General features: G+C 43.4%; 1 pseudogene; it reads left to right on the forward strand.

Moving 5' to 3' along the window:
- The first annotated feature begins 2046 nt into the window (after nucleotides 1-2046).
- Nucleotides 2047-17394, forward strand: LOC125344739 (annotated as a pseudogene).
- Nucleotides 17395-18631: the final 1237 nt, after the last annotated feature.

Raw genomic sequence — 18631 nt, forward strand, 5'->3', positions numbered from 1 at the left:
AGATTTCCTTTGCCCTTGGTTTCTAATACTACTTTGCAGATTCTTTAGATGCCATTCTGTGCCTTCAGACACAGGCCTCTCTGCCTCCAGTGACAGACAAAAACTGAGCTACCCTTGACTAGCATTTGCTCCTTCAGCTCTCCTGACCTCATGACCTTCACATTCCTGAACTGCAATCACATCATGCCTGGAAGTCACTGGAGGCCACGGGATTTGGTGATCATTTCTCTTCATGGGGTTTAGAATTATCCTGAAACAAGGATCAAAATAAAAGTATTGCATGTAGGAAGAAAACAAGTTGCTTTCTTCCCCTAACTAAAAATCTTGGCAGCTGTTTTAAGTCTTGGCTAAAGCTTGTGTGTGCTTTGGCACAGTGTGTACTTTATGGGCCAATCATCAACCGCTGATGTGGCTATGAATAAAGATTATGTAGAATAGGAAAAACAAATTACAGGATGGCTGAGGAAGCCTGGCAGATTCCAATGACCGGGTGCCAGAATGGGAAAGCATCCTGGCCGATAGTGGCCTTGGGAGAGATGGGACAGGATAATTACCTACAAACAACTCTCACCACTTGTGTCCTTCATGTCCCAGTGAAGAAGAAATCCCTTAGAACAATGTTTACCTGGACCCACTCCTTTGTGTGGAACATCACCAACTGATATGGGTTTGTTTGAACATTTCTTCTGTTGGTTTTAGTCATAATTACAGTATTTTTGGAAGCTGGTTTGACAAGTTCACTCCTGTTGCCCATCCCATTCAGTGACTACCACCTTCTTTGTTCATTGGTCCGTCAGGATGAGGAGCTCCCAAACTGCCTAGGAATCAGCTCAACTCCTCTAAATGCTGACTCTGATTTCTGAGAGGGCGCTGACACCAAAGAGGGATGACATCAAATGTTCATCCAGCTCCTCCTACTTCCTTTAGTTTCTAGAACCCTGAATTCGTGTTACAGGAAGATGGTACATGGTTAATGGCTTAAATGCAGTCAGAAGGACTCCATCCTGCCATTGCCGTGACCTGTCAATCTGTCTGCTCCTGGGCTGCAGGAGAGACTAGTAAATGCCAAAGGCAAAAGCCCATGGCACACCTCCTTCATCTCCACCCTAGGAAGTTTCCATGCTCAACACTTTGTGAGAGTCTGTATCAAAGAAGAAGGCACCTGTAGGTCCACAAGTGGCAACACTTGTAGAAAATGTTTGAGAAAACCAAATGCCTACTTAGATCTACATCTACTGCTATGAGCATCAGTCGCAGTCCATCTCACAGAGCGGCATTTCATTAGGGAGTTGGATGGCCTCTGGTGTTGGAGCACTGTGCAAGTCAGTGACCCACAAATCAGCCTGGAGGGTGAGAGGCCCATGTCAAGCCTCCAGCTTTGCCTCTTTTTTGGTGGAGAGCAGGCATTCTGAATGTAAGCTCATGAACAAATGCCAAAGCAAGTAAGGAATGAGAGTGGCTCACCACCTGTTTATTGAGGACTTTCACGAATTGTAGCAGAAAACTAGGTGTCAAAAGTATATAATAATTTGCTGCATTGAAGATGGCACATCCAATATGTCAGCTATGATGTGCTTAAGTCTAGAACAATCCATGATGGTTCTCTAAGATCGAAATCTAACATTTCAACCAGCCAAACAGACACAGAAATAGAAATGGGAAGAACTAGTTCTTACTTTATCTCCTGTCTCTGATGGTGGCACTAAGCGTTTTGTGTCTCCAAAGTGCCATATCACTTTAGGATTACTAGGGGGAGGGCAGAGCTTCCATTTAGTTCTAACTATCAAAATAATCCTTATTTCCCTGGGTAGAAAACTAATGTGGCTATTCTTCCAGTTATATTTATCCATTGTCATTCTCAATGAATTGGGGAAGGGGAAAAATAAAGCATAAACACTAAGTAGGAAGATATACTTTGTCATGCCATAGATTGCAGTATTCTCTCTCTCTCTCTCTCTCTCTCTCTCTCTCTCTCTCTCTCTCTCTCTTTCTTCCTCCCCTTTCTCCTTCTAAGGAGGTTAGCTCTTAAATCCTCAAATATAAGCAATGGAGTATCTGTCTGGGGCCATTCTTCCCAGGATAAATTACTATGTAAGTCAAGATTCCATTGGGAAACAGAACATTCAGATGGTAATTGGAGAGCAGAATGAAGGGGAATTTTACAGAAGTGTGGGCAGACTTAATGGCAGCCAATACTGGGTAGAGAAGCATGGTGGGATGGGATCAGCAACAGCAGAGAGTATGAAGGAGTGAAAAATGTATTCACTGGTATTAATCGCATAGTCTGCTTCTGTAAACCTGCATGCTGCTTGCTGTCCTCTCGACCCCTTCCCCTTTTCCCTAGAAGCAAACAATACGTTCAGACAGCTGGGTGACAAAGACCATAGAAAACCTTAATGAAAGAGCCTCTGGCAAAGTTTCAAGAACAGCAATAAAACCTTAGGAGACTATCCCACCCAGGGGGAACGTTCTGGAATGCTGTCAGGTCACCCTAATCCTAAGGTAACCGGTAGTTAGGAAAAACCAGATGCCGGCAAACAGATGTGAGTCAAGATACAGAACCAAGAGACCCCCTAGACTTCCTAACCAATCATGTAAGAGAGCATTCTCCAGTAACCAATCCTGTAATGCCAAATGCATATGAACTCATGCGACCCCTGCTTATGATTTTTGTCTTTAAAAATCCCCGGCTTTGAGAGCTAGGGGCCGCTCTTCCACACCCCGCTGTACCTGAGTGCTGATGGACAGCTGGAGCTCCAGCTGGCTTTCAATAAAGTCCCTTTGCCTGTGCATCGGGTCTCGTTACTCTGAGGGTCGTCACGGGGGTCTTGATTTCTGGGCATTTCAAGTACTTATTGGAACCCAAGTCTGAAGACGCAGTGGCTTGTGTCCAGAAAGAGCTGACACTCTACTGAGAATTATTCCCACTCCCAACCTATAGGGTAGCAAGAAAGAAGCTTGATGGCAGGGGCTGTTTTGTCCCAGATTTAATACCGCGATCCCCATGTGCTACTGACCTTACTGTCTTTCTAGTATCTATCACCCATTGTACCAAGCCAATGGGAGGGTGGAGGCTATTCCAAGAGGAACTCTTGACACAACCCATATAGGGCACAGTTAAGGTAAGAAATGGATGTGGAAGGGCTAACGGAGCTGACTCAGTCCATTGCCCTCACCACAAGGCCCACCCACCCCTAGCACTACCACGTAGCCACATGTCCCTGGACTTGCCATCCTCTGTTCCTTCCTCTGGTTACCCTCTTGACACCATTCTGATCTGATAGTGAACATGCCCCTGTGGATGTTATGACGCATGACCTTGCTATCTCTCAGCCAGAAAGTGAACGCCCACAGCAGAAGTTTCTTCTTCTCTTTTGTTTATCATCACCTCTGAATGCTCTAGAACAGAGTCCAACATGGGTTCTATAAAGATACATTGATGAATGAGAATCATAAACTGTGGATAAAGAGAAAGACATAGAGAATAATGTAGACCTAATTGCTGTTTGCTAGTGATAAATCTCTCTTCCTCTAGTTGTCTTAGGAGTTGGGGGGAAAAAAACAAGGGATAGAAAGGGGAGAGAATAAGAGAGGCACCACGAGAGTTAGTTCATAAACAGTCAGTGACAAATCTGATGTTTCTAGTTGACCTAGAATCAGTGTTTCAGGGTATTACTTTTTTTTTTTTTTTCCAGTTCTGGGGCTTGAACTCAGTGTCTGGGCATTGTCCCTGAGCTTCTTTTGCTCAAGACTGGCACTCTACCTCTTGAGCCACAACACCACTTCTGGCTTTTTTCTGTTTGTGTGGTACTGAGGAATCAAACCCAGGCCTTCATACATGCTAGGCAAGCACTCTACCACTAAGCCACATTCCCAGCCATGTTTCAGAGTATTATTAGCTTGAGAATTCTTGAAAGAAAATGGACTGACACTTGAAATGGACCACAGGGCTCATTGAAATGACTTCCCTTTCCCCACAAGTGTCCCTTGTTCCTCATCTTGTCCCGTGTCACTTTCTCTTTGGCTCACAGTACTGGGGAAGCAAAGCTGAGAAGAATAAACAGAACTGAAGTTAACTAGGAAAAACCTTCATTCTTTAGCTTTCTAAATCTTCTTCCTTTCCTCCATCTAATTATATTTATGTCATTAAAAAATAAACTAGCCAAGTACAATGGGCATATTGTAATCCCAGCTGAGTAAGGGGCAGATGAAGGAGGGTCAAGAGTTGGAGGCCAGCCCAAGCAAAGTTAGACTCTACCTTAGAAAGGAAACACAGAGCAAAATGGCTGAGTTTGTGGCCACCTGGCAGTGCTAGTTGCTTAGCAAATGAAAGGTCCTGTGTTTAATCCTTAGTACTGTTACAAAAAAACAAAAACAATGAAAAGCTGATAGGCTCAGTTGGCCTGGACTGTGATCCTCTTATTGATGCTTTCCACATAGCTGGGAAGACAGCTTGTGCCACTACCCAGATTTTATTGGTTGGGATGATGACCTCAAACCATGATCCAGCCCAACAGGACATTGAAACACAAAGAATGAGCAGAGGAGACACATGCAGTGTCTCCTGTCTGTGAATCTACTCTGTATCTACTCTGAGGGTGGAGTTCTGGTGGAGTGGCATGCATTCCAGCTCAGAAGGACTTAACATGAGCACAAGTGCTCCATCTGCAGCTGAGAGAGGGAGGGGGTAGAACATGAGTGACCTGAATGATCCCAGAAGCCTGGTACAGCCTTTCTTCTTTTTGTCATTTTCCTGCAATGGCTGACCACAATTTTTTTAAATGGTGAACTAGAAGACAAAGGGAAAAAAGAAGACAACCATAGTTCTATTTCTTTTTAGGACTTCCATCCTCATCAGGATGCTGAAAGTTGAGTATTGGGAGAACTAGATCATTTACATTTCCAAAAATACAAGAGCACAAAGTTGTCTTGTGTTTGTGTTTTGGGGCAGTGTTTCTACACTTTGGTGAAAATTGAAGATGCAGACAGACAGATGCCTGTATCAACTCTTAAACCTGAATTGTGTGATTTGAGCAATTTCACAAAAGGCAGTTAAATGCTTTCATATTTGTATTTAAATCTTATCATTTCATTTAAAAATATGTTGCATAACACAAGGGTAAATTGAAGAGTCAAGATAATACTTGAAAGGTTGAATTTTTACCCTTTGTCTCAAATAATATGCAAAAACAGTTAAAAATATTCCACAACAAGACAAGGAGAAACTGTAGTGGAAAGGAAAGAGGTCTTTTTAATACAACAAATGATATTTTTCCATCCTTTTTGAATGAAGGGTTCCAACACTTTCCCTTTGCACAGGAGCCCTGCCCTGTGAACGCATGGAGCATCCATTCAGGTGGCTTTGGGATGTTTTACTTGGAAAAGTGGAAGCTCAGAACTCACATGACCATGGTGAGAAGTGGGAAGCCAGCAGAGATGAAATAGGAAGGGAACATGCAAGGGAGGGGGTGGCATTAGCCAGTGTTCTACAAAGATGACAGGACAGCAGCACTAAGGGAGCCTCAGAGCAGACACAGCCTGCTTCCTCCCTGCATCTTCCAAGAGCAATTAAGTGCTGAGGAGCCATGCTAGGGAAAAGCTCTTTTCACTTATGATCACCGATAACCTTCTGTTACTGGCGTTCAATACTAGGATATATTGGCGCTGAAAAGCTGAGAGCAAACTCAGGAACACTGTAATAGATCAATTGATTTGTCAAGCCCAGGCAGACAGCAACAATTGCCTTGGCTAGACTTAGTTAATGCAGATGGCTGATTTCTTCACCCTTTAATCCACTCTCACCAAGGATGATGGTCCCAGGTGAATGACTGAATCCATAGAAGGTTCTGGGCTTTTTGTTGTTGTTTGTTTGTTTTATTTTCTTCTTCAGGTATTTTTGAAACAGCACATTAAGAACCTGGGGCAGCCATTCTCAGGGAAAGCACTTAGTTTAGTTAACTTGCTGGTGTCAAGTTAAACCAGGAGCTCACATGCCTGTGTGCATGGGTACCCCACTCACTGCACCGTTAGTTCTTTATACCTGCAGTGTCTGCCCCTGAGCCAGAGATGCCAGGAAGCTGGTGTTGAGGAAGAGCTCAGTAGCCTCCCTGCAGGTGGGTTAACCTACCCCAGGCAGGCCTCAACTTCCCTGCTCCTAGTTCTGCAGCCTGCTGCGAGAGTTCTTCCACCTTCTCCCCTGCAGTCAGTTCTACAAAGCCAGTCATATGTCCCTCCATGATGGAGCTGCATTCTGAGAAGACTTCATCACTGAGGAAAAACATCCTAGCTTGTTTATATGCAAACTTCGATATTCCACCTCAGTCAGTCACTGTGGCCTCTTGATGCTATCAGTAAGCACAAGATACTTCAGTAAACACGAGATACATAGGCTATGGCTGGCAAAGTCCATATGTGCATAATATTGTGCCAGGAACATGTTTGTTGTTGTTGTTGCCCATACTGGGATTTGAACTTAGGACTTGGAACTTGCTTGGCCTGCTTTGCTTTCTTGCTTGCCTGGCGTTCTGCTGCTTGAGCCATGCCTCCAATCCAGCTTTGTTTCTGGCTACTTTTTGAAGGATGGAGTCTGAAGGTATTTTCTCATAGAGGCTGGCTTCAAACCATTATCCTCTGGCTCTCAGCTTCCTGTATAGCTAGAATTAAAGGTATAATCTACTGATACACGGCTTAATAAGCTGCTGTTATACTTTTTTAGTAAGCAAGATGACATTCTAAAAGAATGGCACAACATAGATGTTGCACAATAAATGTATAAGGCATTAACAGTCACATATGACTATCAAGTATTACCTACTGTGCAATAGTATAGACCTTTATACCCACAGGCATAGCCTCCCAGGAGACTCCCACTAAGGAGAAACCACGCACGCTCAGGATGCACCATGAATAAAGTACTGTGGATGTTGATGAGTTTTTCCTATAGTGCTGATACCTCCACTACACACATGCCACCTTTTTTTTTTTTTTTTTTTTTTTGGCCAGTCCTGGGGCTTGGACTCAGGGCCTGAGCACTGTCCCTGGCTTCTTTTTGCTCAAGGCTAGCACTCTACCACTTGAGCCACAGCACCACTTCTGGCCATTTTCTGTATATGTGGTGCTGGGGAATCGAACCCAGGGCCTCATGTATACGAGGCAGGCACTCTTGCCACTAGGCCATATCCCCAGCCCCCAAGTCTTTTTTTTTTTTTTTTTTTTGCCAGTCCTGGGGCTTGGACTCAGGGCCTGAGCACTGTCCCTGGCTTCTTTTTTTTTTTTGCTCAAGGCTAGCACTCTGCCACTTGAGCCACAGCACCACTTCTGGCCATTTTCTGTATATGTGGTTCAGGGGAATTGAACCCAGGGCCTCATGTATACGAGGCAAGCACTCTTGCCACTAGGCCATATCCCCAGCCCCACATGCCACCTTTCAACCATTCTTGCCTTTTCCACTTTATTGCTTCAATTAAGCACATTAAGTTTTACTTTTTTGTTGTTGTTATTGAGGGGGCAGGATAGAGTTTTCCAAAACTAAGGCCAGGAAACTACTGAGCAGATCACATGATTTAAACACAAATGACGAGAACTTGGGGCTGATTGACCGTCTCTCCACGTCCACTGAGTAATGAGTATGTTAAATTTGAAAAAATTGGGCTTGAAAATTTCTTTGCATTTAAAAAACATTGAGTGGGGGCTGGAGATATGGCCTAGTGGCTAGAGTGCCTGCCTTGTATTCATGAGGCCCTGGGTTCAATTCCCCAGCACCACATATAGAGAAAATGGCCAGAAGTGGCACTGTGGCTCAAGTGGCAGAGTGCTAGCCTTAAGCAACAAGAAGCCAGGGACAGTGCTCAGGCCCTGAGTCCAAGCCCCAGGACTGGCAAAAAAAAAAAAAAAAATTGAGTGTTTTTGCCTTGCAACTGGTCTTATAGTTTGGTTTATTCATACCAGCATCCTCTCCAACATGTGAACAATATGCCGGACTATGTGCTTCCATCAGCTGTGATGTCACAACAGGAAATTTTTCAGCTCCGTTATAATCCTTGGGACGCCCTTCTAGATGGAAAACCATCTCAGCAAGCCATATTACACAACTCTTGCTTCACAGGAAATAAATCTCCCACTCATCACAAACCCCATACAAGAGAAGAGGCTGAGCACCACACCTCTGCCCTTCCATCTGCAGCCTCTCCTGTCTCCTAGCATTCTGACAGCCGCAGGTTGTTTGTATTCCCTATTCACAAAACACCATTATTCCCTCTGTACCTTTTCCTATGTTGTCCCCTCTACTAGAAGGCCTTCTCTAGTCCTTCATTGGCTTGAGTCCACCAAACCCATTTCCAATTCCTCCAGGCCATATAGGAAAGACTACATTTCCCAGACTTCCTTGCTATTGGTCAGCCATGTGACTGAGGGTTAGTAGCCTGTAGGATGTGAGCAGATGTGTGCTGTGTGCCATTCCTTGGCCTGGACCCCCAAACTGTTTCCCACAAGATCCTTCAGGCACTTCTAGGTGAATGCAGGGGATGGCAGAGCCACTGCACAAAGGTGATGTGACTGTGTGAACGAATAATTCTAGATTCTCCCATCACCACTTGGGGGGGGGGGAGTCACCTGCTGCTCATCTGGACACCCAGTGTGGCTCAACTTCAGTGATGAATGAACTTTCATCCAAGTAAAGGCTTATCTGTTCAGCAGTTAGGATTACCATAGGAATTTGACCTCTAATAGTATTCTTCTTCTTCCTTCTAGGGATGATGATACAGCAGCAAGGCAGGGGCTCTCTGCTCAGATGTCTTCTCCCTGTTCTGTGGTATTTAATTTTAAAGGCTACATTCCTTCATACTAAGGGGACATTTCAGAATCACCTCCCACCTCCTACTAACATCTGGTTTCTAGAAAGCTGTACATTTCTCTGCTATCAGGCCAGTGAAAGAGGGTAGGAGAGTGGTCCATGGTTACCACTGCATTTCTCTGCATTGGGAGAGAATGCTGATGAGAATGGAAAATGAGCCTTCGACATGTTCGTGTTCATGTCTTGTTTAACCAGGCTTTTTCCAGTCACTGTGAGCCTTGATAAACGCCCTCAGAGACCCTGAGCGTTTTGTACTCACAGTGTCTTGCAATGCTCCCTAGGAGAGGGAAGGCAAGGGCAAAGATCCGACATACATACTGCATACCTTCACTCAAGTATGCTCTCTGCCATCCTGTTCACTCACAGAGCAGGACTCCAGGTTGGTGTTATTGATAGTTGAAAGAGAGTGCAAGCAGAGCCTTAAACTCTCACTTAAGACTTCTTGAACCGGAGGCCCTACATGACCCTACAGATCTCAGCCTGGGGATGTGGCCCTGGAGAAGGACAGTGTTGTCCCCAGCAGGCAGAACGTGTAAGGAATTAACGAAGTCAAAGAGGAATCAGTGAAGACTGTGCATGATGGAAAGCCCTCTGCCGCTCCTTCTGCTGAAAGGGGTGATGTGATGTTCGTGAGGCAGTGTTTCCTTTGGGAAGCATGACTCAGTTCTGACTCATGCTTCAGGCCTGGCGAGGAATAAAAATAGAGAATGAAGCTGGAGTCTTGGCAGACAAGTTTGCCTCCTGCAGCTTTGGGGCTGTGGCTTTCAAACATTAAGAAACTTCATGTTAATCTTTGGTCTCCGCTCTTCAATGTCCTTTGCCCACTCTGCCACTGGGGTGGAGCATGGCCTGGCAGCATTTCCCAGGGTGCAGCCCTGGTCCAGCATGTGCAGAGCCTGGGCACCCATCCCCAGCGCCTCGGGAAACCATTCTGCCACTGGGAACATTCTCAGGAATGGACTCTCCAGCTTCCTGCCCTTGCTTGGTTCTCTTCCCCCACCTCTTGCACATCTCTTTCTGATTCAGCCTGTCCCCTCTGCCCTTAGTTTCTCCTTCCTGGGGAGCTTTTTGGACCTGCAAAATGTTTTCTGCAGCACAACCATTTCCTCCTGAAGTCACTTTCATATATTTTTTTCTGGTAGTACTGGACTTTGAACTCAAATACACTACTGCTCGAACTTGCTTCCAACCCTTTTTGCTGTGTTTATTCTTTTAGATAAAGATGCACTTTTCTCCCCAGGCCAGCCTTGATCACAGTCTTCCTAATTATGCTTCTTGCCATAGCTTGAATGATGGGAACATGCTACCATATGGGCTGGATTGTGTGTATGTGTTTGTGTGTGTGTTCATGTGGGGGGTAGGGGTATGTAGGTGGACAGGGTTCAGGTGGTGCCAGTCCTGGGGCTTGAACTCAGGGCCTGGGTGCTGTCCCTGAGCTTCTTTTGCCCAAGTCTAGCACTTTACCACTTGAGCCATAGTTCCACATCTAGTTTTTGCTTTTTGTGTTTTTCCCCCCTGCAGTTTATTGAAGGTAAGAGTCTCATACATTTTCCTGGCTGGGCTGGCTTGGAGCTGCAGGCATGAGTAACTAAGATTACAGGTGTGAGACATTGGTTCCAAACCACCATATCTAGCTTTTTCTATTGAGATGGCATCCCATGATCTATTGTTTTTTCTGGATTGACCTGTACCTTTATCATCTTAACCTCAGCCTCCTGAGTAGCTAGGATAACGAGTGTGTACATGACACACACATCCACTCACCTCAGCAATGATAAAAGCTAGAGAGAGGAGTGGCTATTTTGAATCATATATGTCCATCTCCTGCATGGGAGCATGAAGGATCTCTCTCTGTGTCATTGTCTCTATCTCTCTTGTCTCTCTTTCTGCCCCTTCTCCTGTTATACTAAAACAAAACTTTGCTAAAACGTTCATCTTGTAAGATTCCCCTGTTGTGAGATCCAGTTAGGTGCATTGGAGCGCTGTGTCCTAAGCACTTGTGATTTTGCATGGAAACTGACCTGTAAAAGATGCCATCATCTGCAATAGAAAAGTCTCTGCAGTCAAAGGTGCTCAATTCTGGGTTTAAATTAAAAAAGGATGAAATGATCTTGTTCTGCAAATGTTTTCAGTTATTTAGATAGGACTGGACATTCACACTGGAGACCTAATAAACTTTTCATCTCCCACACTTTACTTCACCCATTAGAAAAAACAATGAAAAGATTGTCTATAACAATGAAAAATCTTCCATTCAGTTTTGTCAGTATGAGTCTACATCTTTACTAGACATGGGATAATTGTCTTTTTATTTGAGATAATGCTGTGGAGGTGGGGGTTTGTTTTCTCCCTCCACTGAAGAATTAAAAAGCAGATAAATGTTTAAAGCAGACAGAGCAAGTTTATTTGAAAAGGAAAGGAATGCAACAAAAAAAAAGAGACCAATGGAACCTTCTGGAAGGGTGAGGCGTTTCTCTAGTCCTCCCTTATCTCCTCCCCTGGGCTGGCTTACACTGATTGCTTGATGGCTCGTCCTGGCTCTTGTCATTGGTTGAGTAGGCACCCAGGGCATTATGGGAAGAAGAAGAAGAAAAAGAGCAATGATAAGACAGATGGTATCTGCCAGATATTATGTCTGATCCCTTTTATCTCTAGTGATTTACCTAACAGTTCCCCTTACTTCTTCTCAAGGGCAAAGAAATTCCCCCCTTTTACTGATGCCTCCTTCTCTGGGAAAGAGGAGAGTCTTATGCCGACACTGCTCTTGCCCTCCCTCTCTCACCCCCCATCTCCCTCCTGCTGTTCCCTCTTCCCACACATGAGGGAAAGCAGGAGTTTTACAGCCAGGAGTGGGTCATGAAATCAATTTAGAGGGTCAGTGGCCAGCATTTTTGTAAAAATAAAATATAATAGGATATAAAATATCAGAGTGTAAATGTATAGTACAGAGTGAAATTTTTTTCTATAGGTTCTGGGTCATGGCCTAAAATATATTTCTTACTTTGGGTCAGGTTTAAAAAAAAAAAAAAAAGAAAGTTTGAAAGCTAATGTGCTATGACATCCACAAAATAAAACAGCATAGCACAGCCTTGCAGCTAACATTCCATTAATGAAAGTGTTCTGTCCGTCCCACTATTGATTCTCATGTCTTTCCATAGCAGTGTGCCTCGTTTACTCCACCCCTGTGCCGGGGATGGATCTCAGCTGTGGGGCCCTGGGCCAGCCTCACCTGGTGCAGGTACATACAGTGACTCTAAGACTATTTTCTTCCATCCAAAGCAGCTTCTGCTTGCTGGCCCATACTCAGGCCAAGGCACCTAGCGCATGTCTCCGCCTTGGTCCAGTGGCCGAGTAGTGTGGGTGCCACATTCTTCTCTCTCATCTCTTATCTAGCCAGAAATACCTGAAGACTTCACCCCTCTTTCCTTCTTCATTAGAACTTAGGCCCCCCACATCTATGCCCATGGTTGGGGTTCTGTGCTATGACCTAACTATAACTAGAAGGCAAATGACAATCTGCAACATGGTTGGTAGTCTGGGAGTTCATATATAAAGAGCTCTTCCAGATTAATAAGAAAAACACATGGAAGTATATGAATGGACACTCAAAGTGATCTATCTATATAGCACATAGGGAGGGAGATAAATATACAAATTAAACAGAAATGGTATAACATTTTCTGTCTATGTTGGTGAAGTGAGAGAGAAACTGAAATACCTCCTTGAAGCCATGAAGAACTATTTGGCAAAGAATTTCTCATGAGAAACCTGAGCATATGAAAAAAGAAGTATTTTTAAATGTGCATACTAACACTAAGCATTCTCACAGGTCAACACTTATCAAAGGAGAGAAGCAATGGAATAAGAATTCCTTTACTATAGAGATATATAATCCAGATTGTGTGATTATGATAGCAGTATTGGGATGCAGGGCCTCCTGTATGCTAGGCAGGCACTCTACCACTGAACCACATCTCCAGCTCTTATTTTGTCTTGGTTATTTTTGAGATAGGATCTTGCTTCTTCCTCAGGCATATGCCTGGGACTTGACTACCCTATTTTAGGCTTCCTTTACACTTGGGGTGACAGACATGTACCATTGTGCCCTGCTTTCTCTGTTGAGAAGTGGGCTCATGGACTTTTCTTCTCAGGTGGGCCTAGAACCACAGTCATTCCAATGTGATTCTCCACTATATCTGGGAGATAGATGCAAGTTGTCTACACCTGACCCACAAGGGGGATTTTAATGGAAAATTACTTGAAATAGTCTACTCTAATAATCCAATGATACACAATATGTTCCATATAGCTATTTAAAAGAAACACAATTAACAGGAAACTATGAGTATAGTTAAGTTTTAAAGTAGTTCAAAGTTCAAACACAGTAGTTTTTATTAACATAAAGTATCAAGAAGAACATAAAAATCAAACTGCAAAAGCTGATCATATCTAGCACAGTCTTAGTGGTGAGGAAGTCTGAAAATGCCCTTCATACCTTTTTAAAATCTTTGAACAATACAGTAATTACTGAGCTAAAAGGTTACTTAAAAGTAACTTAGGCCAGATGTTGATGGCTCACTCCTGTAATCCTAGCTACTCAGGAGGCTGGGATCTGAGGATCATGGTTTGAAGCCAGCCTGGGGAAGTCTGTGAGACTCTTATCTCTAATTAACCACGTAAAAAAAAAAAGTTTCACTGTGGCTCTAAGGGGTAGAGTGCTAGTCTTGAGTGAAAAAGCTCAAGGACAGTGTCCAAGCCCCTTGACCAAAAAAAGAAAGAAAAGTAACTCAAATCTAGATTTAAAGTTGTTTATTACTGAAAGCAAAGACTTGAGAAACTTAATTTGGAAACAAAGTCAGTAATTCACTTTGGCTAGCAAACATTTATTCACCTTCTCAAAGTAAGCCTGGGAGATGGATAGAAGAGAGCTGTATTAAAATGGTAATTCACACCTTTGCTTAAGTAAACATCGTGAAAATCCAATTTGTAAACATTTGTTCTGATTTATGGATTCTGACTATAATGCCAAAGCTATTTTAGTGTTGATTAAGTTAGGCACTGTAAAGAGGCTGTGTTTAAAAATGAAATGACACAGCTACACATGTGTGCACATCTGCCAGAGCTCATCAGAGCACACGGCAAAGACAGGAGCACTTTGCTCTGTTCCTATTGCTGAAATGTGAAGGTAGACCAACACACACAGAAAAGGGACACAAAGTGCTTTTGTCTTATATTTTAATGGATCTAAAAGCCATTATTATTGCTATTATTATTGTTATTATTATTTGTATATGCCAGTCCTGGGGCTTGAACTCAGGGCCTGGATATCCTTTAGAGTTTTATTTTCAATCTTTTTTTCTTTTTCTCAGTGGAGCCACAGGTCCACTTCTGTCTTTCTTTTGTGGAGAGGCAGGTGATTAATTATAGGTAAGCATTTCACAGGCTTTCCTGCTCAGGCTGGCTTCAAGATACGCTCCTCAGATCTCAGCCTCCCACATTGGTAGAATTACAGATATGAGCCAATAGCACTTGGCTTGAGTCCATTATTTTGAACCCATTAACAACCAAACACAGAAGCTAGACACCGGGGGTGTCGGGTTGGGGTCGCCTCCCCTGGCGCGGGGACTAAGGCTCAGCTACACTTCTCACAACTCCCTTTCTCACCCTCTCCCCTGGTCACCCGGCCGGCAGGTAAGGCCAGGATGGGGCGGGGGAGCCAGCACTGACCTCACGTGCACGCGACCGAACGAGAACGCTTCGCCCACCTCCTTACCAGTAAAGAAAGCCAGGCATATGCAGGTCTCGGAGAAGCTTCAAAAGCTATCTGATTTATTAAAGTGGGGGCAAGGACTAACGATAGGGAGAGAAGGCGATCGGCCAGGATGCTGATAGGTTACGAGCTTCCCATGTGACCCCCTCATGAGCTAACGTCACTTGAAAGCGCCAAGCGCCACGCCAGGGAGAGACTGGGGGCGCCTGGGCTGATGAGAAAGTTGGGGGCTGGGTGCAAAGCCGGTTCTTCTGGTTCCAGACCCAGAGAATTGTGGCCTGCTTCCGCATTCCCCCAGGGCTGGGGGGAAGGGCGGCGTCTCCCGGGCGCTCTCCAATGCCCTTCACCCTGAAGTCCATAAAGCTGGACCCCAACACAGGGGTGGCTCAGGCCTGTCTGTAGTCCTAGCTACTAAGAAGGCTGAAATCTACAGGGCTATCATTTGAAAACAGCTTAGACAGAACATTGAGACACTCTTTCCAACTAACCAGCGAAAAGCTGAGCTGGATACATGACTTAGGTGGTAGAGAACCAAATAAACAAGCAAGCCAAAGAAGATCAAGGCACTGAGTACTGGCACACACGTGTGTGTGCACACACACATACACATACACACAAAGACTTCCATCTCTGCCTATAATGGAGTGACTGGTGTCAGATAAGCCTCCTACTAAAAGCTGCATACAGCAAAGCAACAACCACCACTATTTTTAGACACCAGAGAGCTACCAAGGAAGCTAAATATTCTTAACAAGTGAAGCTTCCAGAACTTCAGTCAAGAACCACGGATAAGGGAGAAAGCTCTTCTGCTGACAAACACTCAGTGCAAAAGCTCCTCCAGGCACTCTCTGGCCAAACTTGTGCTACTAAGAAAAAACTAAGACCTAAAAAACCTCTGTGTAGAATTTAACCGAGGGGCTGGGGATATGGCCTAGTGGCAAGAGTGTTTGCCTCGTATACATGAGGCCCTGGGTTCAATTCCCCAGCACCACATATACAGAAAATGGCCAAAAGTGGCGCTGTGGCTCAAGCGGCAGAGGGCTAGCCTTGAGCAAAAGGAGGCCAGGGCAGTGCTCAGATCCTGAATCCAAGCCCCAGGACTAGCCAAAAAAAAATAATAATAATAATTTAACCGAGGCTGGGCATGTGGCTTAGTGGTAGAGTGCTTGCCTAGCATGCATGAAGCTCTGGGTTCGATTCCTCAGTGCCACACAAGCAGAAAAAGCCAGAAGTGGTACTGTGGCTCAAGTGGTAGAGTGCTATCCTTGAGCAAAAAGAAGCTCAGGGACAGAGCCCAGACCTTGAGCTCAAGCCCCAGGACTGGCAAAAAATAAAAAAAAAGGTTTAGGGGACAAGGCTCCTCCAAAATCATGTGTTCTTCAGCTGACACACATCTTTCTCAAGCTTTGGCTGGCATGGCAGTGTAATTCTCTAAAGAGACTAAGTCAAAGCCCAACAAAATAAATACCAGGAACTGTGAGTGCTTGTGAGAGGGGAGGGTGGGACTGAGTGGGGAGGGGTAGATGAATAAAGGTGGGAAGGGGGAGAATGCAGGCAAGAATTCACTGTAAATGCCACAGAAATGAAATATACAAGGGAAGTGGTGAGTTGAAGGGAGAAGGGAAGTGAAGGTGCTGAAGGGGTGCCAGATCAAGATGTGTTGAACACATTAGCTGCTTTGTTAAATGGCAAAAAAAAATCAATACATAATTTAAAAATTAAGAAAAATGAGGGAAGGGGAAGGCTGGTAGAGGTGGGTGAGAATGTTAAATGGGGTGACATTGACTATGACACATTGTATTCACAAATTGCTTTGGTGAATGACAATTCCTTTGTACAACTACTTAAAAATAATAAAAATATTTTTGAAAATCTTCTGGAGGCTCCATATCTGGCAGCTCCTGTTGCCATTGCTATGCAGAGCAGGATCCTGAAAAGAGCCAAGGCCTGAAAGAGGGAAGAGGAGGAAGACAAAGAAGAAGAGGAAAAAGAGGAGGAGGAGGAAGAGGAGTAGATGCTGGACTATGGGATGCTAAGAATCCAGTCCAGGACTTTATGCTCGGACTCTACCACCAAACCCTGCTGATCTAACTTGTCAGTTTTGAAACAGTCCTGAGACCTGTAAATATTTAAAGAGAACAAACAATATCAAGTGTCAATATGTAAACAAACCACTCATATGTGAGTACTAGCTGGTGGTCCTCGGCTCAGGAGGCACGAGAAAGTCTGCTCTGATGGTTCAATTTGTTCAGGGAATTTTTCTTGAAAAATATGACCTGACGATAGAAAATTCCTAGGAAGCAAGCTAAAGTAGATCACCAGCAGTGCATGCTGGAAACCCTGGATACAGCAGGAGCAGAGCAATTTATAGCAACGAGGGATTTGTATTTGAAGAATGGCCAAGGGCTGGCATTTGTGTGTTCTATTGCAGCTCAGTCCACATGTAATGACTTACAGGACTTGAGGGAACAGATTTTATGAATTAAAGACACAGAAGATGTTCCAGTGATTTTTGTTGGCAATAAATGTGATCTGGAAGATGGTGCAAGTAGCTGGCAAAGAACAGGGCCAGAATTTAGCCAGACAGTGGTATAAATGTGTTTCATTAAGATCTTCTGCAAAGTCTAACACCAATGTTAATGAGATATTTTATGATCTAGTTAGACAGATAAATAGGGAAACACCAGTGGAAAAGCAGAAACCCAAAAAGAAATCATGTTTGCTCTCCAGACCGCTGACCCAGATTACAGGAGTGAAGAACACTGGTGCCTAGCGCTAAGTGCCAGGATTCCAAACTTCAAAAAACTAAATCTGAAGAGGTTTCTTCTGTTTTATACATTATGAGAAGAGTTTAGATCTTACATAGGTTTGCACAAGTTCCCTGGGGTGGGTGTGAATCAAATTGCTCTGTGTATAAATCTTTTGGAAAATAAGACAATACTATTTCTCCTTTGCAATAGCAGTTATATCAGATGGGAAAATAAGTATACTTGACTCTATTACAATTAGACAAAAGAGCAAGGAGGCCTTTCAAATGTTAGATGTTGCTACTATAATCAAATGACTTCATATTGACCCTTTTCTCATTATTCCTCCCAGTCAAGCACTAAAAAGTTGAACCATTATATTTTGTATCCATAATGGTACAGATTATAAAATTTCCCCTCAAACTCATTGCAGCAAATAACTTTTTCAAGTCATCATCTTCATTGTTTACTTTAAAATTATGAAATACCATGTTGATATATTCTAATTAAAATTGTACATAATGCTTTGGAAAATGGTATCATTTATAGAGATAAACACTGGGATAACTGATTTCTGTGGCTTTCAAAACTAAAATACATAGTACACTAAACCAACTCTAATATTGCTTCTTGTGTTTTATGTCATAATAAGTTACAGCTTTTATGGATGATTAAATTTTTGTACATTTTCAAACAAAAGAGAACTGTGTTCATACTTTCTATGTAGGCTTTGAACATTTTGCCAAATTTTGAGTATTGTGGTTTAAATATTAGAGTCTAAGTTCTTTTGCTTTGTTAATTATACATTAATGAATCCTTTCTGCTTGGCTTTCTTAGGACTTCTTTTTCTTTGAAATCTACAGCACTTCATTGGAAAGTTCTGTATGTTGACACATTTCTGTCTATTCTACCCTGGTCATGCAAAGATTCAAGTTGCCTTCTGCACTTTAGAATATAATCCTGAATCACTTTGGAAAAGTTGTACATTCCATGTGTTCCCCAAGTTGCTTCTCTTTAAATTTATTTAGTTGTTGTCAAAGTGATATACAGAGGGGTTACAGTTTCATATGGAAGGCAGTGAGTACATTTCCCTGTTATGTATGCCAAATGAATCAACAAACCTTACTCTGGACTGAATTTATCCTACCACCTGCCTACATAAATATTTTCATTGGATTGCAATGTATTGATGTTGATTACCTTCTCCCAACAATGGAAACATCAAGCTATTGTTCCAAAGACTACATGACCCTCAATTCTCAA

This window comes from Perognathus longimembris, chromosome 2 (genome assembly GCF_023159225.1).
Source record: "Perognathus longimembris pacificus isolate PPM17 chromosome 2, ASM2315922v1, whole genome shotgun sequence".
Lineage (NCBI taxonomy): Eukaryota > Metazoa > Chordata > Mammalia > Rodentia > Heteromyidae > Perognathus > Perognathus longimembris.